Below are 27110 nucleotides of genomic sequence, written 5' to 3'. Positions count from 1 at the left end.
CCAGCAGTAGCCACAGTTTACTGGAAGGTACCAGTAGCAAAGAAGTGCAGGGCTGCCATCACCTTCACCTCTGGGGTCATTGCTGTAGGGTATGTCCGGCCAGGTAGCAGATGTGGCGCCAACTGCTCCGCCAACTCCGCAATCAGTGGCCTGGAGAAGCGGTACCATCTGATGCAGTCGCGTTCCTGCATGGTTGCAAGGTCTGGGAACGGACGATGGACAGCTGGTGCCCTGCAGTACAGAGATGCACAAAGGAAAATTGTAAGTTCATCCACCCATGTGGCCATGACCACGATCACTATCACATGCTAGTTCATGACATTACACAATGTACTGAGGTGTGTGCTGTTGGTCATGGACACATATGTCACCTACAAGACCACCACCTCACATCTCAATTCCACATGTCCACATGAGTCCCATGTAGTGCAATGGCCAATCATCTGGCTGTGTCACCCAACCTATGTGCCGCTGCAACGTTCCAAAAACACACCACAGTGACAATTGAGGCCTCATGTCTCCCAGGCATCACAGATCTTTGCCATGCAGAAACCCAGGCTCCCTGTATTGCCACATCAACACAGCAATGGACATGGCGTAGCACGTACACACCACAAGGCAAGCGTAAGTCCCACAGGTTGTGGCCACTGTTGTTCCTGCTGGCCCTACATGTACGTCTCTTAGACACACACCCCATCAATGTTGATGCATATACCACATGGATGTGGAGACTGTCACCCATTGGTAACATGTGATCAGACACATCTGAGACACAACATGCACACAGACTGTGGGTGCACATCAGTATTGTGGCTGCAGGTCTCACTGTGACGTACATGCCATCACCCCCAGGACTCAGGGTGTATGTGACCTGTCCTAAACATATCCAACCTGACACTGTGTCCGTGACTCATGCCCATTACTGTCCAATTGCACATCACAGTGGTAATGTGCACAACACACAAAGGATTCTGCCCCCATGTACACGTGCACAGCCTGGGAGTGGCTGCACAAAGTGGCAGCCTAAAAAACAGATGTGGCCCCCCAAACATCCAGGGAATGCAGCCTTACATGCCATGGACACTGTGTGGCCAATTCTGTTGTGTGGTAGGTGTGCACAGGTGTCCCTGGCCAGTATATGTGTGTTGTATCCGTATAATAGTCATACTAATGAGGTCCAACACGGGTGACAATGCGTACGCATTGCACGGGCCATGTCCGAGCCGTGCGTACGCTTTGTCATTGAATGCAATGAGGCCCGACACGGGTGACAATGCGTACGCATTGCATGGGTCGTGTCGGAGCCGTGCGTACGCTTTGTCATTGAATGCAATGAGGTCCGACGCGGGTGACAATGCATACGCATTGCACGGGTCATGTCCGAGCCGTGCGTACGCTTTGTCATTGAATGCAATGAGGTCCGACGCGGGTGACAGTGCGTACGCATTGCACGGGTCATGTCCGAGCCGTGCATACGCTTTGTCATTGAATGCAATGAGATCCAACGCGGGTGACAATGTGTACGCATTGCACGGTTCATGACCGAGCCGTGCGTACGCTTTGCCATTGACTGCAATGAGGTTCGACGCGGGTGACTATCATGCATTCGGGTCGGACAGGCATGGTCCGAGACAGGCGTACGCCTTGGCCATTGAATCGTATGGAGACGGGTGCATGTGTACATTCAAAATACGCGTTGTACAGTCAGTTGAACGAGCTGGGCGCACCCATTGGCTCAGGACTGTCACGGAGATGGATGCAGATTCAAAACTTGTACAAGTTGTACACTGGAAATTCAGATGGATGCCTACAACAATGTTGCAATTTCACGTGTTCCATGAAGGTGAAGATTTGAACGATGAGGAAGGCGTGTACGAGTCGTACTTTTGAATGGATTGGCCAGATTCATAGAATGCAACCGTGTTGGACCTATCACTTGGGACACATGGCACAGAGTCTGCCTCTGCAGCACAGATATAAGGCTGGCTGGCCCCCAGGGAGCTCACTTGCCTGCACTACATGCCACTGGACCACATCCCTGCTACCACTGCTGCTGTCTCTGCATCCTATGGCTCCTGCTATGGCACGTACTCTGGAGAGGGCCCCAGCCTTCACTGAGGAGGAGAACCAGGCCCTGCTGGACGGGCTCCTTCCAGAGTACAGAAAGCTCTATGGGACACCAGGGGAGCAGGTGAGTGTGCAGTCCACTGCCTTCCTAATTATGCATGTAGTCTGATTAGCAGTACTAGCAGTGTGTACACTTATGGCAAGCATTCTCACAGACTACTTTCATCCCCCAAAGTGTGTAGGTACATGTAATGAATAGTTTTCCTGCTGCTAACGTGCATTATTGCAAGCTTAAACTATCCAGGCATTGTTAACATGTCAGACATGCATGTGATTTTTCCTTCCCCATAGTTGCACTACCTGTGTAATTTATTTCCCTTTGTGATGATGACATGTATCTCCAAATGTGTGCTGCACAAATCTGGGGCATATGTGTTAAAGTACTTTTCACTTTGTCCTCCTCACAGGTTGATGACCACCAGAAGCAGGAGATCTGTCTGTTCGTTCTGTGTGGGATCTACAAGCGCTGGATCCGCAACTGCCAGAAGAGGTGGCAGGACCTTCGGGGCTGGACCCGGAGGATAGCTAGAGTCCAGCTGAAGCTGTCACCTCCACGCAGGAGAGGTGGACACCGGACCCTGACTCCCCACATGCTCCGTATCCTGGCGGTGGTCTTCCCGGACCTGGATAGGCAGCTGAAGTCCAGACAGTAGCAGGAAGGGGGTGAGTCCATGTCTGATCTGTTTACTATGTCTGACATGCTAATAGCAGTCTTTTGTCCTGATCACACTTCCACATTACGTAGGTCTTGTAGTCCAATATTCAGGTCCCTCAATTGTGTGATGCACCCTCCTCATCTGTTCCACAGGTGTGGCCCCTACAGTCTGCTGCTTGTCTCACTAGGGCACTGTGTCCCTGCAGTCAGCTATGCTTCAGCTACCGGTCTGCATCTGTTCCCGTGACTCTGTTGTGTGTTTCATAGTTGGGTCAATTGTCTACACAATGCCTGAGATCTGACATGTGATCTGTGTGTGCCCTTGAGATGTGTACCAATTGCTGGTCTGACTCGCAACATGTGGCTGGGGTATTCCAAACAAACACATGCAGCAGGGGACTCCAATTTTTGGGCCTCAGGAATATGTATATCACGTATGTCACACTTGCTTAGCCATCTGACTACTGTCCAGGGCCAAACACTGTTTCACTTAGTCCTGGCCAGTCATGCCCCCTCAAGGGCATTTAGAAACACTCTGTAATCCCACTCCTGTGTATGAAATTGCAGGTTGTGCTTAGTGACATGTGCCCTCAGGTGTCTGCCTCTGTGTCATTAGGGTGTGGCTTGTTGCTACGTACAACTGGGGTGTCCATGATCCAGAGGGTCAACATGACATCTGCAATTTGACTGTGAGAGACAAGACCTGTGTGACATATAGGTGGGTGATCATCTGACAGCGCACAATGGTGTATGCAACTGTGTCCTTCATGCAGCTGGGTTACATGCATGGCAGACTGTGATGTGTTAATGTACAGGGATTTGTGTTTGCTGAGACTCATATGTATGATTTGCATGATGTGGGGTCTTCTGGGCCCTGGATATGTTGTTTGCATGGGATGGGCAAGTGCTCCGGTCATCTGCAGAGTTAGCTTTACCCCTGAGCTAGGATTGTGAGTCAGCGCATATTGTTGTTTTCTGGATGCCCTGCCCCTGTGACAGGAGACAGTGTTGACTGACTTTCAGGGCATCCCAGTGCCATGGCATTTAACTTGCTATGAGTGAGCCTGCATTGTGTTCAAGTGTGCACCATGCACCCCATTGTGGCATTGCCCATCAGGACATGAGTACATCATAGTGTGTGATGCTGGCATGCGTCCTGTTGGACCTGGCCCTTTTTGCAGGGTCATCCCTAAACTTTTTGCCTTCCTCCTATATTTTTTCTGACCTGGTGTTGGCTGTTTTATGACTCTGGGCACCTTACCACTGCTGATCAGTGCTAAGGTGCATATACTCTCCCTATAGTAAAGTGTATTATGTGAATTGACTTCCATATTTGGCTTATTTGGTTTACTAACAGTCCCTAGTAGAGTGCACCAGGGGTGCCAAGAGCTTGTATATCCAAATGCTGCTAGTGGGCTTGCAGCACTGGTTGTGCCACCCACAGAAGCAGCCTGGTAAAATGTATCTAAGGTCTGCCATTGCAGAACCTGCATGCAGTCTGGTACTGTCATGCTGACTGGGCAAGCGTCCCCACTTGCCAGTCCCTAAACCTTCCCTTACCTTCATGTTAGTCACCCCTAAGGTAGGCCCTAGGGCAGAGTGCATTGTAAGGATAAGGTAGGACATGCCCTGAGGTGTGTGGCATGTCCTAATAGTGAATTACAGCCATTTTCGTTTTTCACTATTGTAAGGCTACCTGCTCTCCATAGGCCAGAATGGCCTGCTAGATTATAACACTCTATAATCCTAGCAGGCTCAGGAAGCATGGTAGAAATTCATGTTTAGTATGGCTGAACTCAGAATAATAAAATACATCTTTTAGCAAAGGTTATTTTAATATCCTGGGTTTGCAAATGCTACTTTTAGAAAGTTAGCCTTTGCGTGCCTAACCATCTCAGTCCGCCTCTGGAGGGGAGGGACTGCCTTCTTTGTGTGTAGCTTGAGTGACAGGGCTGGGAATTTCCAGGAGACAGGCTGGGGCTACCAGGTGGTGAATAGAGAGATTACACCAGGATGGGTGGGAGGAGTGCACCTTGACTCTGAATAGGGCAGTGCTCTGCCACCACAATGCTGGCTCCACCCCCTGGGGAGCGTCTGATGTCTCTGCCCTGCCTGCTGAAAGAAGAAGCCAGAGTCCCAACAACAAAGTGCTCCTCACTGAAAATAACTGGACTGGGATTATGCAAAGGCCCCCCTGGCCTGTAAAGACAAAAGAAACTTGGTATAAATGTAGGAGCCCTGCTCCTAAGAAATCAGATCCTGATTGAACCACGAAGGAACTCTGCCTGACCAGAAGGACCTGGAAGAAGCTGAAGGAGGAGTAACTTTCCCTGACCTGGGGGATTGGCCTGCAGTTGGTGCCTTGCTGAGAAAGGAGAGGAAAAGACTGAGAAAGACTTTGCACTTTGTTTTTCAACTATCTCCAAGGGCTTGGAAGAAGAGCTTGCCCCCTGAACTGAGTCCCAGGACCATTGGAATCATCTGCCTTCCAAAATTGAGTTGCCTGGACAATTCTTGCTTGTTTCCCGCTGGATTTGGCCCCAGTACGCCTCGTACCCCATCCGCCGCGAAGCCGTGTCTTTGCCGCCCGGCACCGTGCGTCTACGCTGATCCAAAAGCGTTAGTACGCGCCGTTTCCCTCCCGGCCGCATTGCACCTAACCTTCCCCGCCGATTCGAGACGTACAACCCTGGCTGCCGAACCCTGTACGCCGGACTCAAGCTTCGCTGTCCCGCAGGTACGGTCCGTACGCTGCTAACGTACTGCACCGTGCCGTACTCAAAGCCGAGAAGGCGCATCACGCTGATCCTCCCCGTACGCTGTACGGCGCCGAGAAGTGTCGCCGCCTATCCGCACCGAAGGTACGGCTCGAACGCCGAACGCCACGGACTCTGCAAGCTGATCCGGGTCATCCGCACGTATCCCTGAAGGTCCCGTACCAACGCCGCTTCCCGACGCCGCGACCCGACCCGACCAGCATCTGAATATGCTGCCGAACTACGACCCGGACCCATCAACTTGTCCCGCACTGTCCGTCACGGACCCCACAAACTTAAGGTACTTTGCTCTATTCGCACCGCAGCGTGCGCGTCACGGACCCCGGAGTCCGCACCGATTGTTTGACTCGTACTTTCCTTGTTTTTAATGCCGACGAGTCGCACCTCCAGGTACGAACCGTACAAAGCCTGAAAAGAAGCAGAATTGACTAAAAGAAGCCTATTTTTGTATTTTTAGCCTTTTTACAAGAACATTGAACTTTAAAATAATACTGTGGTCATTTTATTCGTTATTCTGGTCTTGTGCTAAGCCTTATATAAAGAAACCTATTTTTGATATAACCTTGACTGGTGTCCATTTGTGGTGTGTCATTGCATTACTGTATGTGTTCACAAATGCTTAACCTATGACGCCCTGAGAATAGTCTTGACTGCTTGCGCCACACTACCTAAAGGGTGAGCAGGGATTATTTAAAAGGGTGATCCCCTTACTCTGACTTAGAATTGAGAGTCCCTGCTTGTCGCAAGTGCATACCTGTGCCAACTAGAGATTCCCAGTTCTAACACATCCCAAGCATGTGAAATGAGTCTCTGCCCATCCCTTCATCCGGACACCTGTACTGAGTCAGTAGCAAGAGATGTGCTGTGTGTATAGTGACATACTACTACATGTTCACGTGCATGTACAACTAATGTGTGGGTGGTGCATGTTGGCACATTGGGGTGTTAGTGTCCAACATGCAACGGACATATGTGTGAAAGTCAAGGAGGGATATGTGGCCATGGTTGATGTTGAGAATGACAATTGTCTTATCCTAAACAGTGTTGGCACTTTGATCTGTGTTCAGCTGACGATGCCAGGGCTTGCCCTGTGATGTGATGTACTCACTGTGGTGTGTGCAGTCGGTGCAGGTGACTGATGTTGTTCTCTTACTTCTTATTCCTATCCAGATACATCCACGGCCACAGGAGGGGACAGCTCCACGGACCAGGAGGAGCCACAGAGCCTTACAGGGACAGAAGGAGAGGAGTCGGGTGGACCCAGTGGCACGGAAGGCGAGTGGAGCCACACAGCGGAGTCGTCAGCACCATCCACCCCAGCTGAGGGCCACAGCAGCTCTGAGGATGACTCCCTTGTGGAGACGGGTGTCAGCAGCCACCAAACCCCAGCTAGTGAGGCTGTCCCTGCCCCCGCCACCACCACCACCACCCCCCTCCCATCGGCTCCCATCCCAGATGTCCCTGTGGGCTCCGGTGTTCGTTAGCATGTCTCCTTTGTGCCAGGCACCGCACCCCCTGCCCATGTGTCCCCTGCTGCCCTGAGTGAGGAGTCTGTGGACTTACTTCGACAGATCCATATAGGGAAGACGTTGATGCTGAAGGTCCTCCATGCACACACAGGTCTGTTGACACAACTGGTGTCATTCATGGAGGGCATTTCCTCAGGCATGTCTGCCCTACAGAGGACCAATCAGTCGGTGGCCTCCTCCCTGACAGCAGCAGTGTCCCTACTCCAACAGTCCCGCACCCCTCCTACCCCTACACCACCCACGATTCCTAGCACCCTACCTGTCCCAAGCAGAGAAACCCCCAAACCAAGGTCTAGACGTGCACACAAGCAAGTGCAGGGGACTTATTCCACACTCACAGGGGCTGTTTTGCAGACACACACACAGTCATCCACAACCACTCCGCAGTCCTCCAAGACCTCTCCCTCCCAGCCCCCTTCCCTTGCCTCACCTGCAACCCCATCCCCCCAGAAGCTCTTCCTCTGTGACCATGGCCTCTTCCCCACTGACCCTGCAGATCCTGATTACAAGGGGAAGAGGAAGTCCCCACACACAAAAGGGAGTGCCCCTGACACCCGGACACCCTCCCCCAGGTGCAGTCAGACAGAGACCCCAGCCGCAAGTCCCCCCGGCGCCAGAAGAGCAAGACCCCCCCGCCACCACGCAGCTCCAAGGCAAAGTCTCCGTCCTCCATCCGCCAGGCCACCACTCCAGAGGTTCCCTCACCACTCCCTGCCCCGGGTTCTCCCACCCACAGATACACCATACCCAAAATCCTAAGGCCATCCCCCCCAGCACTTGCTCCTCCACACCTGGTCAGACAGTTAGTGCCACTGATGTGGGGACCGTGTCCCCCCCCCTGCCCTGCTAACCTCACCTGTCCCCCATTCCGCTCCCATGGATGTAGGCACTGCTTTGGAGTCCACGACCACCCTGTCTGACTTGGGCACTGATCCAATCCACTCCATCTGACCTGCCCACTGGAGTGGTGCCGGCACCCCCACCCCATCTGACTTGTGCCCCACAGTTGTGACAGCACCCACCACTTCAGTCAGCTCCACTGCAGTTGCAAGTGTCTCGCCTGCATCCCCCACCTCTTCACTGCCTCCTTCTGTTGCGCCCTGATCCTGTCCCTGCGGTGCCTGGCCTGCCCCCATGTATGCCCCTCTGAGGGGATGACCCCGGTCCTTAGCAGTGCAGGCAAGCAACGTGTGACAGTTGTCACTCTACTTCACTGCTTGGCATTTGGACATGGACTGGCCATTGGCCTTTTGTTTGCACAGACGTTTAACTTTTAAAATGCTGAATAAAGCTTTTTTCTTTCTCCCTGGGAACTAGATTTCGCTGTACATTATGTTGATGATGTTTAACATGCCCTTGCACCTGTGATGCTTTGTTTACAATGTTGAATTCTGATGTGTTGCTCTGAGGTACTCCCTGTGGCCCATGAGATATGTATCCTATTCTGGTGGGTATCCATGTCATCCTTTGCAGCTACCTGGGTGTGTCAGGATCTACTATTTGTGGACATCTCTCTGTGAGCATTTCATTTGCATGGTAACATCTGTGGCTTGCACCCCTGCACATATGATGTGCTTCACATTGTCCAGTTTGTCACTTCCACATACTTTGTGCTCATCACCACTGGACCTACAGGTGTGGGCATCATTGTAATAGGAGCAACTGGGGCCTCTGTGCAACTTGGTAGACATATGTTTTCGGTATGTGCAGACGACTTAGGGGAGACTCTCGTACCCAGGCTGTTGTGACCAGAGCCTTCATTGTGTGGTAACTGATGGCTGACTGACCAAGTGTTCTGCAGACATGAGTGGGACTTGCGGTGAATATGTTTGGCACAGCTGGGCTCCCACAGGAGTTGGGTCTCCTCAAGTAAGTGTGTTGTCCAGTGACATGGCCTGGGCCCATGGTGTGTGTTGTATGAGCAAGTGGGTGTGTCCACATCCCTGTTCATACACAGACAGTGTTCCCTTGATATGTTCCTGTTGTTGATGCTTGCTGAGTGGTACTGGGTTCATCCCACTACTTTTCCAATGGGCTACCAGATGTGTGGGTGCATGGCACACTACTGTTAATTGGTGTATCATCATTGGGATTTGTCAGTTCTTTTTTTTTTTTTTTTATTTCAAAAGAATTTATTATTTTAAGGGAATAAGAACAAGCATAGTATACAATCACGGATGATACAAATGATATCAGCTGAAAGACATCCAACCTGGAAAGCTGAGAATTAACACTAGAATTTCATTACAAAGTTCATTAATCTGGAAATATCCGAGGAATGCATTAAATAAGGAAGAGACACTAGATAGTCAGGAGACGTGCTTATCAAAAAGTATCATCATCCTATATTAACTTGGGGATAAAGGGAAAGAAAGAAAGGAAAGAAAGCAAAGACAGAAAAAAGATAGAAGAAAAGAGGAAGAAGGACAAGACAGGATGAAAGAAGAGAAGAGGATTTCCAAAGGATTCACCCAGCAACAACGACAGCATTAACCAGGTACATCAAACGGGTATTGAGCCACCAATCCCTCTGAGGCCCTTTGCACGTACGTATCTAGAGTCCGCCACACCTCATTAGATATAGACGGAGAGAGGTGAGCATGATCAACTGACGTATGAGCACTACGCAAAAAAGAAACCCATGCCCACCAAGTATTATAAGAGACTGAAGAAAAAGATTTCCACTCCATGAGAATTACTTTGACCGCAATAGTTAGTAAAAGATCCAATAGTTGTAATTCCATGGCATCTAAGGGCAACGGTACCGAGGCCGCCAACGGACCTAGAAGAATTAGTGGAAAAGAGAGTTGAAACTCAATATCAAAGATAAGCATGAGGTGTTTGTGAACTAAACCCCAAAAGGGTTGGAGAAGAGAGCAATTAAAGAACATATGCTGGAAGTCACCTGGTGCAAGACCACAACTCCAACAGAGATTATCGTCCTTGAGATTTAACGCGTGTAAACGAGTGGGAGTCCAGTGAAGAAGATTAATAGAGAAAAACTTAGATTGCATTAATGAGGGGGCGATTTTATTACGAAGCGAGAGCCTACCAATATCTTGCCAAGTGTCCGAAGAAATATGATCAGTGACTTCATGCTCGAAATGACGTAGCCATTTTTGCTGCGTAACAGTTTGAGTAGGAAGTGTCGAGGACGACAAAAATTTATAAATCCTAGATGCTACATGACCAGACTTAATCCATAGGTGAAAAAGCATAATCATGGGGGAAGAAGGCTGAAGCTGTATTCTAGCAAGTGCTACCTTTATCTTAAGAAAAGTATAAAAATCTAAATTAGATAGAGAAAATTGCTGGGCCAGGGTAGAGAACGGAAGAGGATCATTATTGGAATCATACAAGTGCTTAACAAGCAAGATACCTTTCCCCGCCCAGTAAGACATCAAGTCTGGATCAATATTAATTTTAATTTTGGAGTTGCGCCAAATGGATGACCATCTAGTTTTATGCAGCGGAATCGCCACTCTCATGTCAACTTTGCGAATCGCAGCAACCGTATCCAAAATAATAGATCTAGAAAATGGAATGAAAAGGGTATGCGTGGTTAAAAAAGAGGCAGTTGGAAGCGGAGAGGCCAATTCCTGTTCTATTAGCAACCAAGCTGGAACCTGCATAAAGGGAGAGGAAAACCAGAGCGCGCCCTGGGAGGCTAAAAAAGCAGATTGATATTTTCCCCAATCAGGAAGATTACATCCCCCCAACTCATGGGGTTTCCTCAAAAATTTATAGGCAATTCTAGCCCTTTTATTATTCCATAAGAATTTGGAGGTAATTAAATCAAGATCATGAAAGAAGGCATCAGAAAGCTTCACTGGAATCATAGAAGAGACAAAATTAATAATAGGTGTTATCATCATTTTAAGAGTTTGGAACCGACCCCACCAGGAGATATGCTTCGGAGACCAATTATCTAAAAGATGTCGCACTTTAAGAATAGTTTGAGATTCATTATAAGTAACCGTGGCATAAAGGGTGGAACAAAAATAAATACCCAGATATTTTAGTTGCTTAGATTGCCACTTAAAGCCCGCCGAACCCATATGAGAGGAGAAGCAGTAAGCATTTAAGGGGAACATTTCTGTCTTATCTCTGTTCAGTGTATACCCTGAAACCTTTGAGAAAATGGAAATGATCTCAGAAATAGCCGGGATAGCACGTGCAATATCATCAGAAAAGATGAGAACGTCATCAGCATAGGCAGCTACTTTTAGCTGATGGGAACCAAAAGAAAAACCCATAATGTCTGGATGTACATCAATCAGTCTAAGAAGAGGATCAATGGACAACAAAAATAAAAGAGGAGACAAAGGACACCCTTGTCTCGTACCCTGGCAAAGATTAAAAAAGGACGAGGTGGCCCCATTCACTCTTATGTTAGCCCTAGGTCGGGAATAAAGAGACATAACCATGCTGATAAAAGAATCACCAAGGTTATGTGCACATAAATCAGCTCGTAAAAAAGGCCAGGAAACCTTATCAAAGGCCTTTTCAGCATCAAGGGCCAAGGCCGCCGCCGGAAGATTGGATCGCTTAGCGGCACCTAGAATATGACAGAAAGTACGGATATTATCACGTGCAAGACGACCCTTTACAAAACCTGTTTGGGAAGGATGAACCAATTGAGGGATAAAGGATTCTAATCGTTTAGCTAAGATTTTAGCAAAATCTTAGCTTCCATATTAAGCAGGGAAATAGGACGAAAATTCTTGGGGTCTGAATGATCTTTTCCTTCTTTGGGGATTACTACAATAGTAGCATCGGCAGCAGAGCCAGACACAGAGCCATCCTTGATAAAAGCATCAAAGACCGATTGAAGTTTCGGAACAACCACAGATAAGAAGGTCTTATAAAACAAAATAGGGTACCCATCTGGACCCGGAGCCTTACCGGAACGAGTGGCTTTAATCGCGGAAATAATTTCATCAGAGGTAATCGGGGCATTTAATGAATTATTAGCATCCTCCGGTATAGTTTTCAACGGCACTGTCTTCAAAAACTCCTGGCACTGTTCAAAAGACGCCTGAGTAGAGGGGGTATATAACTTATTATAAAAATCGCGAAAGACCTCAAGAATCTCTTCAGTCTGAAATTTCCTCTTACCAAGATGGTCAGTAATAGAGGAGATTTGGGAAGACTTATTAGCAGACTCCTGGAACTTTAATGTAGCTGCATGAGTCTTGCCCGCACGATTTTTTAACAGTAGCCGCTTAGATTTCTGAGCCTGAAAACCAATATGCGCCCTCTTAGTGACAATAGTATTATATGCATATTTTAAATTCTTAATAGATTGTAAGCACGATTTATCCTTAGAATGTCGAAAAAGAGATTCCTGACGCTTAATATCCTCTGCTAAGTCCGTGAGTTCTTTTTTGATGGCAGCGTTTCTCCTGGACATACACTTAATGACCTGACCACGAAACGTGCATTTAAAAGAGTCCCAGAGAACAACAGGGGAGCTTACTGAGCCAACATTCTCAAGGAAAAACGTCTCAATATCATTGGAAAACTCTTGAACCTGGGAAACATCATGTAAAATTTCCGTGTTTAGCCTCCAAGATCGAGACCTTGCCCTAGGAGCAAAAGACCTAAGTGTGAAAGTTACCGCGGCATGATCTGAGACTAAAATGGGGTGAATAATCGGAGATGCGGAAGCTTGAACAAGAGAGGAGTGAACCAGGAGATAATCAATACGTGAGAAGGACGAGTGAGGGGAAGAAAAAAAGGAGAAGTCACTGCCAGTGGGATTGTGAAGACGCCAAACATCCTGAAGATGGGTCAGAGAACACATATTAATCATTTGTTTATGTGCTTGAGGGGGACGAAAATTAAAGGCAGAATTCCTATCCAGAATAGGATCCATTGGTAAGTTAAAATCACCACCTACAACAAGATTGCCAGAATGAGGCGTGTCATTTAGCTTTTTGGTGATCGTTTTCCAAAAAGACGGATCATCCTTGTTAGGGGCATAGATATTCATGACAAAGAGAACAGCATTACCATCGGACAGCTTAGATAGTAGCCAGCGTCCCTCTGTATCCTGTTCAGAGGAAACGATAGACAAACCCAAATGTTTAGAGACTAAAGTAATTACCCCATTTCTTTTACCGCACGCATCTGAGCAAGCAACATCAGCAACCCACTCCTTCTTCAGAAATAACGCTTCCCTAACAGAGACCTTTGTCTCCTGAAAAAGTACGAGATCCGAAGAAAGAGATTTACAATAGTCTAGAATCTTTGACCTTTTAACTGGGTGACTTAGCCCTTTGACATTAAGGGAGAGTACATTCAAACCAGCCATAGACCTATTAACAGGAGAAAAAGATATTGCATAATTGATATATGAACTACAACATCTAAGAGACCTCGCCTCCAGACACTAGACCTCCACACGCAACCGGGAGAATCCCCGGAGGAAATCCAAAGAGAAAAGGAAAAAAGAGATAAAAAAAAGAGCAAGAAGAAAGACAGAGAAAGAGGGAGAAGGGTCAACAAGGAGGGTCTGAAAAAGACCGAATTCATACAAGGGGGGGACATGGAAAAAGAGCAAAGAGCCCAACATGAGGAATAGAAACCATCAGCATAAATAGCCCCAAAACAGAACATAACAGATTATACGTCATTTTAAAAGAAGAACAATCTAAAGGGTATGAACAAGAATCAATAACCGTTCTAGAAACAGTACAACATATAAGTCTATACAGGCGACAAGTTGACCAAATTGATAAAAAGGTAATACCGAAACAGAATCATAAAAAAGTGTAATTGATGCAAAAGAGAGCTAAAAGCTATCGTCACTATTATATCGAGCCAAACCAAAGCAGACAGATTAAGAGTAAGAGAAGAATAAAGAGAAGAAATAAATACCAAAGGATACTATATAATACATTGTGAAGAAAGTAAATGAAATAAAGAGGAGAGCGGCATATAGTAATAGATCAATATATAAACCATGAAGTCTTATGGCAGATACATAAGATAACTGAGACAATACAACAAAAAAGAAAAATGTAAAGTCTATAGATAATCTAATAGATAACTGTCCAAAAATACATATCATTCGTTGCACTCGATTTAACTGAGAGAGGTGAAAATATCTTAAATATATGAACATGGAAGTAAAGAAAACATAAACCTATCAATTACAATACAGCTATAGAATTCCGACCTAGTCGAAAAAGACACTTAATAATACGAAACACAGCAATCAATGCTATAACAGTGACATAGAACTAAACACTAACTCTACCTATAGCAAATAATAAGCAACAAATATTCATCAATGAGTCAAATATGTAATCAATCTATACACCAATATATTATAAACACTATCGTACTCCACAGATATGAGACAACCAAAGACGATGAAAGTCATACACATACCACAATAAAAGAAAGTAAGAAGTCATACACTGGGATAAGAAACGAACCAGGACCTAAAATGCGGAAAGACAATTTGGGAAGGAGAAGGATAAAAAGGATGGCAAACGCGGAAGAGTGACGTCAAAACAACACTAAACAATACCACGAAATCTTGGAAGGTTCATACAATAGAACTATCAACAATAAAAGACCGTTACACCATACCGACAAGGAGGGAACACCACCAGATGACAAAAGCACAACAAAAACAATGGACACTAGGACCACCGTGCAGAACTAAAAGAGACTAATCTCAATAGAACTGCCAAAAAAGAAAATTCATTGCAGTATAAATAACCGCATCAGGTGCCAGAAGAACCAGGATCAAGCGAGGGCTCCATTTGAAGTTCCATCTGTAGCTCCATCTGATTGTCCAAAAACGAGACCAAGTCAGCAGGTTCATCAAAGATTCTAGAGCGACCTTTAAAAGTAATGCGGAATTTTGAGGGGCCAGCAAAAGAAAAGGGGATATTCATCTCAGATAGACGCTTCCGAAGATTGAGAAAACCCTTCCGCCGTATGACCGTGTCTCTGACAAAATCTTGAGAGATTGAAATGCGATGACCATTCCACGAAACAACTCTAACCTTCCGCATATGAGCCAGAATTTGTTCTGTATGCTGATGGCGCAGTGGCTTAAAAATTATCGCCCTAGGTTGCGTAGCAGACTTAGAACGAAAAGTGGGAACACGATGTGCACGTTCCAGCTCAAAATCTCTTTGGAAGGAAATTTGCAGTGTGGAAGGAATCCATTGATAGAGGAAATCAATCATAGAAGGCGCATCTTTCTCAACATCCTCAGGAAGACCAAAAATGCGCAGGTTAGACCTGCGGTTACGATCTTCTTGCTCAGTGAGGTCCTTCCGCAACGCTACCATTGATCGCTCAAGTTGTGAAATAAATCTGGACTGCTTTTGCATGGAATGCTCTGCGCCGCTAATACGTGCTTCCGTGTCAGAAACACGAAGCGACAGGGCCTTGAAGTCATTCCTGATAGCTAACACTTCCACTTGCAATAAATCTGTGTTGGTCTTGGTAGACTGCGCAATTTCATAGACCTCATTAAGGCGCGTCAGGATAGTCTCAAGAGTGGGACTGGGGTCCTTTTGCGGAGATTCAGGTGTAGGAGATAACTGCTTGGCCCTTTTAAGCGACGCTTTAGATTCCTTTGCGTCTTTAGTATTTGAAGACGGGCCCATATTTGCAGCCATAGAGCACACCACCTCAGTAGGAGAACAGTACACCACTCCAGACAGATTCCGAGAAGAAAATGCCAGGTGAGGTAGGAAACCTCAATACAACATAAGGGAGCGAGCAAAAATGGATAGTGCGCTCTTAGCAGGAGAACAGAAAAATAATAAAGGCAGATTCCAGGGACAGAGAGGGGGGCCACCTCACGAAAATATCACTCCTTGCCGGAATCAAAAAAGGCTCCTTTCAACAGTCAGAAATATCCCAAAGGCAGGTTAACATTAAGCTAAGAGGCCCCACAAAATGGCCTTGACGATGCTTCTGACGCACAAAATAATAGGCAGAAAAAACAAAAAGTATTACCAAAATAGGCAGCAAGGCAGCAGGCAAAAAATAAAAAAGCAATATCAATTGAAAAAATAGAAGAAACGTCACCAATTCTTGTCTAACAACATTCCTGGGTCTTCTGTGGCATTGTCGACTTCGCGCTGAAGAGAAACGTCTCACCGCTTCTGAGGAGACAAAATGGCGGCCGCTCGCGAAACACCGAGCGCCGTCAGACAGGAACCAGAATATGCATGCCAGCAGCCACAGGAAGCAGGAAACCTCCTCCACAGCACCCGTAACATGTTCCTATCCATCTGTCCGAAATCCGCGATGACCAGGGCAGCCCAAAACAGCAGCTATTCCTCTGTTAGCTCCGGCTCAGCACGGAGCCCAAGCGCAAACCGCCATATCGTCGCGGCGCGCAAGCCACGCCCCCCGGGATTTGTCAGTTCTGAGTGGTGATGATGTTGTCAGACACAGATGGAACACAGTTAGGGTTCCTCAAGGCACCTGTTTATTTGCTAAATCATGTAGTTGTCCCTAGGTGGTAGTTTTCAGTGATTGAGACATTTGTATGTGTGTGTGACTGCTCCCACTTGTCGGGTTCATGGCTGTGATGCTGTCAGGTGTCAGCATGTGTGCCCTGTGGTTCTCCTTGGCATCTGCATTGTCCTGGGACTGCGGCAGGGATTCTGAAGGTTACGTGAGCTTTGAGGTCTTGGCCATGTACCACATACTGTGCAGTATGTCTGTCATTCCCCAGGGTTGTGAACTGTCCTTGTGTGATGTGTCTGTGCACCTTAGTTCCACCCAACATTCCTGTGTTTGTCTTGGGTGCATGTGCAATGTCCCCTGTCCATGTGGGCTTCACAGATACACATTGTTGCAGTTCAGGGTGTGTGGTGTTGAGGGTGGACTGATGTGAATGTTTGCATGGGTGGTCCCCTAGCTCCGATTTGTGTTTGTGTATGTGTGATGTACGTTTGTGGCACAGGACACCTGTCTGGGTTTCCCAGTTTGTACGACATCTGCCTTTGTCATCACAGAGGAGGTGTCATGCATGCTTGTGTCACCCCAATGTCTGTTCCCTGGGGGTAGTGGTGTTGTGTGTCAGTCTCTTGCTGTGTTAGTTGGTGTGCATTCCAGCTTGTGTCACATGTGTCTGTTGTGCTCCCTCTCATCTCCCAATGCCTGATTGCCCACTGAGGATGTCCCAATGATGGTTTACTTTTGTGTGGCACTGTGTCCACATCTGTGTCACTGTGGTTCAGCCCCCCTAATGTGTTGTGTAGTTGCCTGGGGATACTGTGACAAACACACACACACACACACATGCTGTGTCAGATGTGCAGTGTGAGTTTGCCTGTTTGTATTTGTGCATCTGCACCAGTGCATTGGTATTGCTGTTGTGGGCCTTTGTCTGGATGCTGTTTCTGTGATTTTGCATGCTGTCCCTGTGAGTCATATCACTTCATTGTGCACATTCATCCTGGTTGTTCGGTGCCATTGCTGGCATGGCATTTGAGTTTGGGATCTGACACCTACAGTCTACACATGTTGTTTTGATTGGTGTGTCTATTTTCGAGATGTGTGCATGCTTGGTGATGGTCACTTCTGCTGTTGTGTCATTTTACGCTGTATGCATTGTCAGCCCCCATGTGTGGTGCTTGTCTGCACATGGCCGAGAGTGTGTTATGTTTTCACAGCACTGTTGGCCTCACCACATCTCTGTGTGTATGGGACACAACCACTAGTTTGCCCCAGAAGTGTATGATGTGTTGGGAGCAGGGATCATACATGCTGTTTGTTATTTGCAGCTTTGACCATGATGACACTTACCTTTTGGTCACTGTGATGAGGGGGGTTTAATCCCCATCACCACAATGCTCAACATCTGCTGCATTTTGGAAGCCCCCACTTAACTTCTGTTCTACACAGTGAGGGGGTGTTCTTTTTACATTGCCACAGTGCTATGGTGATGCTTGCCTTGTGTATGTCACACTCATGTCTTGGTCACACATGTGCTGTTACTTACATTGTATGCTTGTAGCCATAACCACTGTTGTGGGCATTTGTCACAGACTACACACTGTTGACATGATGTTAGGGGGGATGTATTTTGCGGACATACCTGATGTTGGAGTATGCTGGATGTGTTGCGCACCTCCCATCCTATGGGTGGGGGTGGCAGGGGTGATGGGCAACATCAGCCCTATGGGTGGGGGTGGCAGTAGTGATGGGCAACAGGTCCCCTGTGAGTGTGGGTGGCAGGGGTAATGGGCAACATCAGCCATATGGGTGGGGGTGGCAGGGGTGATGGGCAACAGGTCCCCTGTGAGTGGGGGTGGCAGGTGTGATGGGCAACAGGTCCCCTATGGGTGGGGGTGGCAGGGTGATGGGCAACAGGTCCCATGTGAGTGGGGGTGGAGGGGTGATGTCAATATCAGCCATATGGGTGGGGGTGGCAGGGGTGATGGGCAACAGGTCCCCTCTGGGTGGGGGTGGCTATAGTGATGGGCAACATGAGACCTATGGGTGGGGGTGGCAGGGGTGATGGGCAACATAAGCCCTATGGCTGGGGGTGGCTGTAGTGATGGGCAACATAAGCCCTATGGCTGGGGGTGGTAGGGGTGATGGGCAAAATCAGCCATATGGGTGGGGGTGGCAGGGGTGATGGGCAACATCAGCCCTATGGGTGGGGGTGGCAGTAGTGATGGGCAACAGGTCCCTGTGAGTGGGTGGGCAGGGGTGACGGGCAACATCAGCCATATGGGTGTGGGTGGCAGGGGTGATGGGCAACAGGTCCCCTATGGGTGGGGGTGGCTGTAGTGATGGGCAACATGAGCCCTATGGCTAGGGGTGGCAGTAGGGATGGACAACATGAGACCTATGGGTGGGGGTGGCAGGGGTGATGGGCAACATAAGCCCTATGGCTGGGGGTGGCTGTAGTGATGGGCAACATAAGCCCAAGGCTGGGGTGATGGGCAACATCAGCCATATGGCTGGGGGTGGCAGGGGTGATGGGCAACATCATCCCTATGGGTGGGGGTGGCAGTAGTGATGGGCAACAGGTCCCCCGTGAGTGTGGGTGGCAGGGGTGATGGGAAACATCAGCCATATGGGTGAGGGTGGCAGGGGTGATGGGCAACATGTCCCCTGTGAGTGGGGGTGGCAGGGGTGATGGGCAACATCAGCAATATGGGTGGGGGTGGCAGGGGTGTTGGGCAACAGGTCCCCTCTGGGTGGGGGTGGCAGGGGTGATGGGCAACAGGCCCCCTGTGAGTGGGGGTGGCAGGGGTGATGGGCAACTTCAGCCATATTGGTGGGGGTGGCAGGGGTGATGGACAACAGGTCCCCTATGGGTGGGGGTGGCTGTAGTGATGGGCAACATGAGACCTATGGCTGGGGGTGGCAGTAGTGATGGACAACATGAGACCTATGGCTGGGGGTGGCAGGGGTGATGGGCAACATAAGTCCTATGGCTGGGGGTGGCTGTAGAGATGGGCAACATAAGCCCTATGGCTGGGGGTGGCAGGGGTGATGGGCAACATCAGCCATATGGGTGGGGGTGGCAGTGGTGATGGGCAACATCAGCCCTTTGGGTGGCGGTGGCAGTAGTGATGGGCAACAGGTCCCCTGTGAGTGTGGGTGGCAGGGGTGATGGGCAACATCAGCCATATGGGTGGGGGTGGCAGGGGTGATGGGCAACAGGTCCCCTGTGAGTGGAGGTGGCAGGGGTGATGGGCAACATCAGCAATATGGGTGGAGGTGGCAGGGGTGATGGGCAACAGGTCCCCTATGGGTGGGGGTGGCAGGGGTGATGGGCAACAGGTCCCCTGTGAGTGGGGGTGGCAGGGGTGATGGGCAACACAAGCCATATGGGTGGGGGTGGCAGGGGTGATGGACAACAGGGCCCCTATGGGTGGGGGTGGCTGTAGTGATGGGCAACATGAGCCCTATGGCTGGGGGTGGCAGTAGTGATGGACAACATGAGACCTCTGGGTGGTGGTGGCAGGGATGATGGGCAACATAAGCCCTATGGCTGGGGGTGGCTGTAGTGATGGGCAACATAAGCCCTATGGCTGGGGGTGGCAGGGGTGATGGGCAACATCAGCCATATGGGTGGTGGAGGCAGGGGTGATGGGCAACCTCAGGCCTATGGGTGGGGATGGCAGTAGTGATGGGCAACAGGTCCCCTGTGAGTTGGGGTGGCAGTGGTGATGGGCAACATCAGCCATATTGGTGGGGGTGACAGTAGTGATGGGCAACCGGTCCCCTGTGAATGTGGGTGGCAGGGGTGATGGGCAACATCAGCCATATGGGTGGGGGTGGCAGGGATGATGGGCAACAGGTCCCCTGTTAGTGGGGGTGGCAGGGGTGATGGGAAAAGTCAGCCATATGGGTGGGGGTGGCAGGGGTGATGGGCAACAAGTCCCCTATGGGTGGGGGTGGCTGTAGTGATGGGCAACATAAGCCCTATGGCTGGGGGTGGCAGTAGTGATGGGCAGCATGAGACCTATGGGTGGGGGTGGCAGGGGTGATGGGAAACATCAGCCCTATGGCTGGGGGTGTTAGTGGTGCTGGCCATGCAACCCCTATGGTGGGCTGTTGTTAGTGGCCAGGATGTGAATCCCCTGTGTGTGTGTGTGCCATTTTGCGGGTATGTGTCGTTTGTTTATGTGGTAGGTGTCTGACATACCGTCTGCGCCATCCGCGTCGGGTCCTGAGCCGGTCATAGATGAAAAGTACTGGTATGACCTGCGCGATGGGATTCATGATGTGTTCGTGTCGTACACGCTGCTTGTTGCTCCGTCTCGTACCCGCTGCAAGCTGGTCCGTCTCGTAGCCATGTATTGAGTTGTGGCGCGAATCGAAGCTGATATGCTTGTTTTCCGGATGCTGTGACGTGCCGTACATGACGACCCGTCCGGCACGTAGGAAGTACGCATCGTACTTGTCATGCCGGAAACTGCTATGGATACTGCTTCTGGGCAACTCGATTCAGCGTTAGGAGTTACGGCTCGGACGGAGAATGGAACTTGAATCATAGCCTACGTGTCGGTCGTGTTTTTGGCAGTTATGCGCATCGTACTTACTCTACAGGACGGACCGGCTCCAGGTACGTGTTGGTCACACGGTAAGGCTACAGACAGCTGTCCGACCAGCTATCGGAATCGGCCCCTAAGTAGAATGTGCTAAACTGACTGAAAGACTGGAAAGATGATGGACGGTTAATACAAAGACTGAATTACATGAGGTACATTATCGGGTTTTTGATATTATGTACTGTTTCAGCAAAGAGAAGGTTTGATGGAGTGCTGATGGAATATAGATAAGAGTCAACGTGTAGCAGCAGCAAAGGAGTGTAAAGTATCAATAGGGAAGCGCATTGCTATTGCTTTTGCATAAGAGTACAGTTTTTTAAAATGGCTGTGTTTTGAGCGGAGTGAAGTAGTTGAAGTCAACATGGGTAAAGTTCACGTATGATTGTGGTGCTTTTGTGCAAAGTTGAAGTTGTAAACGGATCAGTCAGCGCCTAAGATCTCAAGATATTTACCTACGGGCTGTCTCAGTGTAGAAGACCCTGAGTAAGATGTCTGTTGGTTTGTGGGGTTGATCATGAGACACTGTTCTACCCCAAGTCTTGGACTTTACAGGTAAAGATATCGGATTAGTCAAAGCTGTTGACCTGGTCCGAATCACAATCAAACTAAATGCGGAGTTCCCAATGATCCCACAATACAGTTTGTCTCCAGAAACCATTGCTGGAATTACTCCTATAATTGTCTCAATGATTGAGCAAGAGATTCTGAGGGAGATAATGGGAAGTCCATGTAATTCTCCCATTATGGGCTTTCAGAAGCTCAATAGCAAGTATCACAATTTGCATGATTTGTGCAGGATGAAGGCAATTGTTGTTCCTTGTATCAGTCATTGACTTGTTCCAGGCCTTCTTTGTGATTCCATTGCATGAAGACAACCAATTTTTATTAGCTTTCCATTCCAGCAGTTCTATTTTGGCATGGTGCTGAGTCCCACAGAGGTATACAGAAAACCCTTACATTTTTAATCAGATACTTAAAAAGAATCTTGAATCTCTGAAAATCCCAAATCGCTCAGTGTTAGTTAAGTATACTGACGACCTATTGGTGGTGTCAACTACAAGAGAAGCTTGCAGAGTTGATACTATTGCCTCGTTAAATCATCTGGCACAGAATGGACGTAAAGTTGGACCAAGATAGAGTTTTGCAAAACTGAAGTCCTGCACTTATGACATCTCATTGAGAAAGGAGCTAGGAAAGTGTCTCAGGAAAGAATCTCGGCAATTCTTAACATGATTCCTCCATTTACCCAAAAAGAAGTTCACGTGTTCTTAGGAATGCTGGGCAGTAGCAGACAGTGGATTCCGAATTTCTCTTTGACTGCAAAGCCTCTACAGAGTTTGACACACAAAGATGTGTCAGATCCGGTACCCTGGGATGACAATTGCATGATTACCTTCACAGAGCTGCAAGAATGCCTTTGTAAAGTCCCAGCATTCGGAATACCCAATAACAATAAGTGTTTTTGTTATTCTAAGTGAGAGAGAAGGTTGTGTTCTCTCAGAGTTGAAACAAATGCATGGAAGCAACCACAGACCTAGTGCCCACTTCTCAGTGACCCTTGACCCTGTTGCAGCTGCTTTGCCTGGAAGTCTGAAAGCGGTTGCTTCTACATGTGTCGTCTTGAGTAGTGTCAACGTAGTGTCATGGGTCATCCACTGACAGTAATGGTGCCTCATTCAGTGGAGATACTGTTGACTCATATGTGAACACAGTATTTGACCAATAGTCATCTGACAAAGTATGAGCAAGTCTTGTTGAGTGCAGAGAAAGTGACTCTGAAGAGATTCACGGTGTTGAATCCAGCTACTTTGATTCCGTTGCCTAGAAAGGAGAGTGTAGTGGATGAAGCTGAGCATGATTGCTTGGATTTGACTGAGTTGTGTACCGAACCCCATCCTAGTATTTCTGATGAACCACTGCCTGAATCCGATCATGTGTCGTTTGTTGATAGATCTTGTTTAAGAGACAATGAAGGGAATCTGAAACGTGCGTATGCTGTGTTGTGGAAGATTCATGGTTGCAAGGAGTGTTTTCTGCACATGCACAAGTTGCAACCCTTATAGCTCTGACATAAGCATGCACCATTTCAGAACAGCTTCAAGTTACAATTTACATTGATAGTATGACTTTGGAATCGTACATGACTGGACAATTGTGGTCACAGCGAGTGTTCATGACTTCCTCTGGTTTGCTCATTAGAAATGGGGCAACATGAGGAACCTTATGCAGTCCCTACACATCTGCCCAAATTGCTGTTGTGAAATGTGTTGCTCACCAACAAGTTACTGACTATGTTGTAGTCGGCAACCGTTATGCAGAAGAAATGGCGAGATACTCTGCACTGAATGTGCACACATTTAATGAGGAGATCTTGACAAACACATCTAACGTCACAGATTGTATCCTGATGTTGTCAGCCTTAGACACATGGGAGGAGGCTAGGAAGCTACAGAATGAGGTGACAAAAACAGAACACCAGCATAGGGTGTGAGCAGGTAGTACCAAGAGAGAAGATAATGTATGAATTTACGTTGATGGCAGGCCAGTATTGCCTGACAGCTTATTGTCACCAATGGCAAGACACTACCATGGTCCTGCACATGTTGGGAGATATGCAATGATGCGCCTTTTCCAACAGGTATGGTGCTATCCCAGATTTAGAGCAACTGCAGAGACACTATGCCATCATTGTGTAATATGTTAACAAGAAAACCTAGGAAGAAGAACACAGGTTGTTATGAGTCACATTTGTAAATCTGCAGGTCCTTTCCGCCAGATGTAAATGGACTTCATAGAGATGCACCTTTGCAACAGTTTGAAGTATGTTTTGGTCATTGTTTGTATTTTTTCAAAATTGCCTCTTGTGTTGATAAGTTTGAGAAGTACTCCAGATAGGAGGACAGGATTGTCACCTCACGAAGTGATCATAGGATGTGTGATGAGGCTGCCAGCTGTTCCAAATACTGCATAAGTAAATATTGCAAATGATCTTATATTGGACTACTGCAAGGACCTCACTTTGTGTGATACATTCTGTCTCTCACCAAGTTATAGAAGCTGCCCTCGCAGTCCAACAGGGAGAGTGCCATGACCTCGGTCCGGGGTACTGGTTAATGGTGAAGAAGCATGTGGGAAGAATGTGCTTGGAACCTTGCTGGAATTAGCCCTTCCAGGTGATCCTAGTCACCAACACCACTGTTAAGTGCGGGGTCTTCCGAACAGGGTGCACACAGTACACACTCACAGAGTCAAAGGTCCCCTAAATGATCCAACAGCTGTTCCTGATGTGCCGGTGGTATCAGTGAGACAGAGGGATCAGGTTAGCTGAGCTCTTGGGGAACAGCAATCTACTGGGACAGCACTCCTTCAGCCTGAGAGGGGTTCAAGAGAGTCAACTGTAGATTTCAAAGGGTCACGATCAGTAGAGCTGACTGCAAGTGGTACAGACCCCAATGAAGGGCATAGTGCAGTAAGAAAGAGAGTTGTACCCAGAGACCATTGCTCCAAAAGAGGTGCCATTCTGAGAAGCTGCCTGATCGCAGGAAGAGTACCACCAACTATTACTGAAAACCCTGAGACTCTAGATGAAAGTGACACGGATGATGAGCAAACAACTGAGAGGAGATCAAAGAGAGCAAAGGTTCTAAGTCAGAGGTACCCATTTCCTGAATGGACTTATTAGGCTACCAATGAGTTGGAACGTAAGTACTACGAGTTTTGTGCTAACAATACGTATCCACCTGAACCTCCCTCAAGCACACTGTGTTATTGATTTTAATTTTAATCTGGATGTACCTACAAATGGACTGACACAGTTTTTCCTAAATGTACTCATCAACAAAGCTAATATGAGGATTTCTCCTTATTTAAGAGTATTTATACATTTGCCATAAGTGTTTTTCCTTTTCCTGTGCCAAGACTTTGGTGAATTGATCCAACCACTGCTGTTATTTTTGATGTTTTTTTGGTTAAATGGTCTGCATCTTGAGTAACCATGCAGTCCGACTCTGGAGTCACCTCCAAATGCAAATCTGTATATACTACGATTCTTTCTGTTATTGTGTTGATCTTTATTACAATGCTTATTATCCTAAATTTTCCACGTTACGTTTCTGTGAAAGGCTTAAAGCTTGCTATTTCTTCCACAGTCACTAAAATAAATGTTTCTGATTCTGATGCCATGAAGGGCAATTCTTTATGTACTAATACTTTGAAAATAGATTTTAGTTAAAATGTTTATATTTTACTCAACGAGTATGTAGATACTATGGATTTTGGTGATTGCTACGTTTGTATGCAAATAACTTCGTCTGTTGCTGAGGGGTAACTTACCATAGCGTGCCTCTGACCTATACTTTTTCTTGTAGAGTGTTAGCTAGCTTGTTTTACGGCGTTGATCAATTGCTATATTATTACTACAACCAAGATCTGATCTTTTCTGAAATATTTGTGCTTAGTCATTTAAATCAGCATCCTGCAGTTTCAACGGTTGACACTATGGGTTACAAATTCAAGACTGACTTAATCTTTGGATATGGTTCATGCACTTAGAAATAAACATATAAATGAGTGAGAACTGGAAACAATTTTATATGCCTGGGGTGTTTGGCAATACACCTACTATCAATACTAACTCACTAGAAAAGGGGCTGATGTATCAAGGGTTTTTGACCATTCTCTGTGGGTAAATGTCATGGTACATATTGGGAAAGATTCTTATGAAACTTACATTTTTCCTATCAGTGAAAGACTCAAATGTAGCAAAAAAAATTAAATATGATTCTTATATTTCCTGATTCTCTACGGTTTATAAAATAAATATACAACACCTAAAACATGCTTCTAACCCCTGTGTCTTTAGACCAAGGACCACAAAACTGAAAAAAGGAAGAAGAAACAATATTTTAGTGACATCTCTAAACAACAAAACTCAAGCAGAATAATGTTAGCCCAGTCTTTCTTACTGCTACCTTATATAACAAAGTTACATTGTATTGGTCCCTTCGGGAAGAAATAAAAATGACTAACCCTGGGCTGTGAACTCCGCTCCGCTCGCGGATTTTGCGGAGTTTTCTGCACTCCGGGCTACGCGGGATTCGCAAACTTCCGAAAAACTCCACCTCTCAGCAGGATTTTTCCTCATTCGTGATCGCCAACATCAAGTTGTCGAGCGTTCACGTGGAAAATAAACCTTCCGGCGACATTTCTCAACGCGGGGGGTCAGGTTTCACATCGCGAGGGGCCGCGTATGCTCATGACTGTTCACGTTGAGAATCTGCCCGTTCACGTTGAGAAAGCTGCAGCTCGAGTAAAAATCGAGCAGCAGAAAAGGTAAGCTTGCGCTGTGCATGCTGCTGTTCGCAATGATTGCACAGTGTGGACAAGCATCCGGCACTGTGCAATCACCACAAACGGCATTTTTCTACTGTACTTCGCCGCTCGCGGAGCTCCGCATAGTGCGACTGAGTTTTTTGTTGCACTTCGCATAGCTTCGCGTAGTGCAATGCCTCAAACTCAGCCCAGGGTTAAAAATTACTCTTTTACTCTTCTTTCTCTTTCTTTGAATGGCATTTAGTTTGTGGCTGTGCAGGTTTTTTTCAGTGTTTATATGTTTACACTGATGAGGGCTATTTCCCTTTTGGTGGGGTTTTATCAGTTATTATAGGTTGATACCTAAAACTGGACAGCCTATTTATATGTTTAGATGAAAGTAGATGAAGCCATGAAATTAGCAATGTTAGTTAATGCCTGAATTAACTCATTGGAGTTTAAGGCCAAGGGGGTGGCTAGCGGTCAGAGCTGCTGACTTTGGAGCTGGGGACTCAGGTTTGAATCTTAGCTCAACATCTTGTGATTTTCGGCAAATCACTTAATCTCCCCTTGCTTGGGAATAGCGCCTATAGGCCCTCACAGGTTATTATCCGCACTACATAAATCCGAGTATTATTATTACCACAAGAAG

This window comes from Triturus cristatus, chromosome 7 (genome assembly GCF_964204655.1).
Source record: "Triturus cristatus chromosome 7, aTriCri1.1, whole genome shotgun sequence".
NCBI lineage: Eukaryota > Metazoa > Chordata > Amphibia > Caudata > Salamandridae > Triturus > Triturus cristatus.
Note: the sequence above shows the minus strand (reverse complement) of the source record.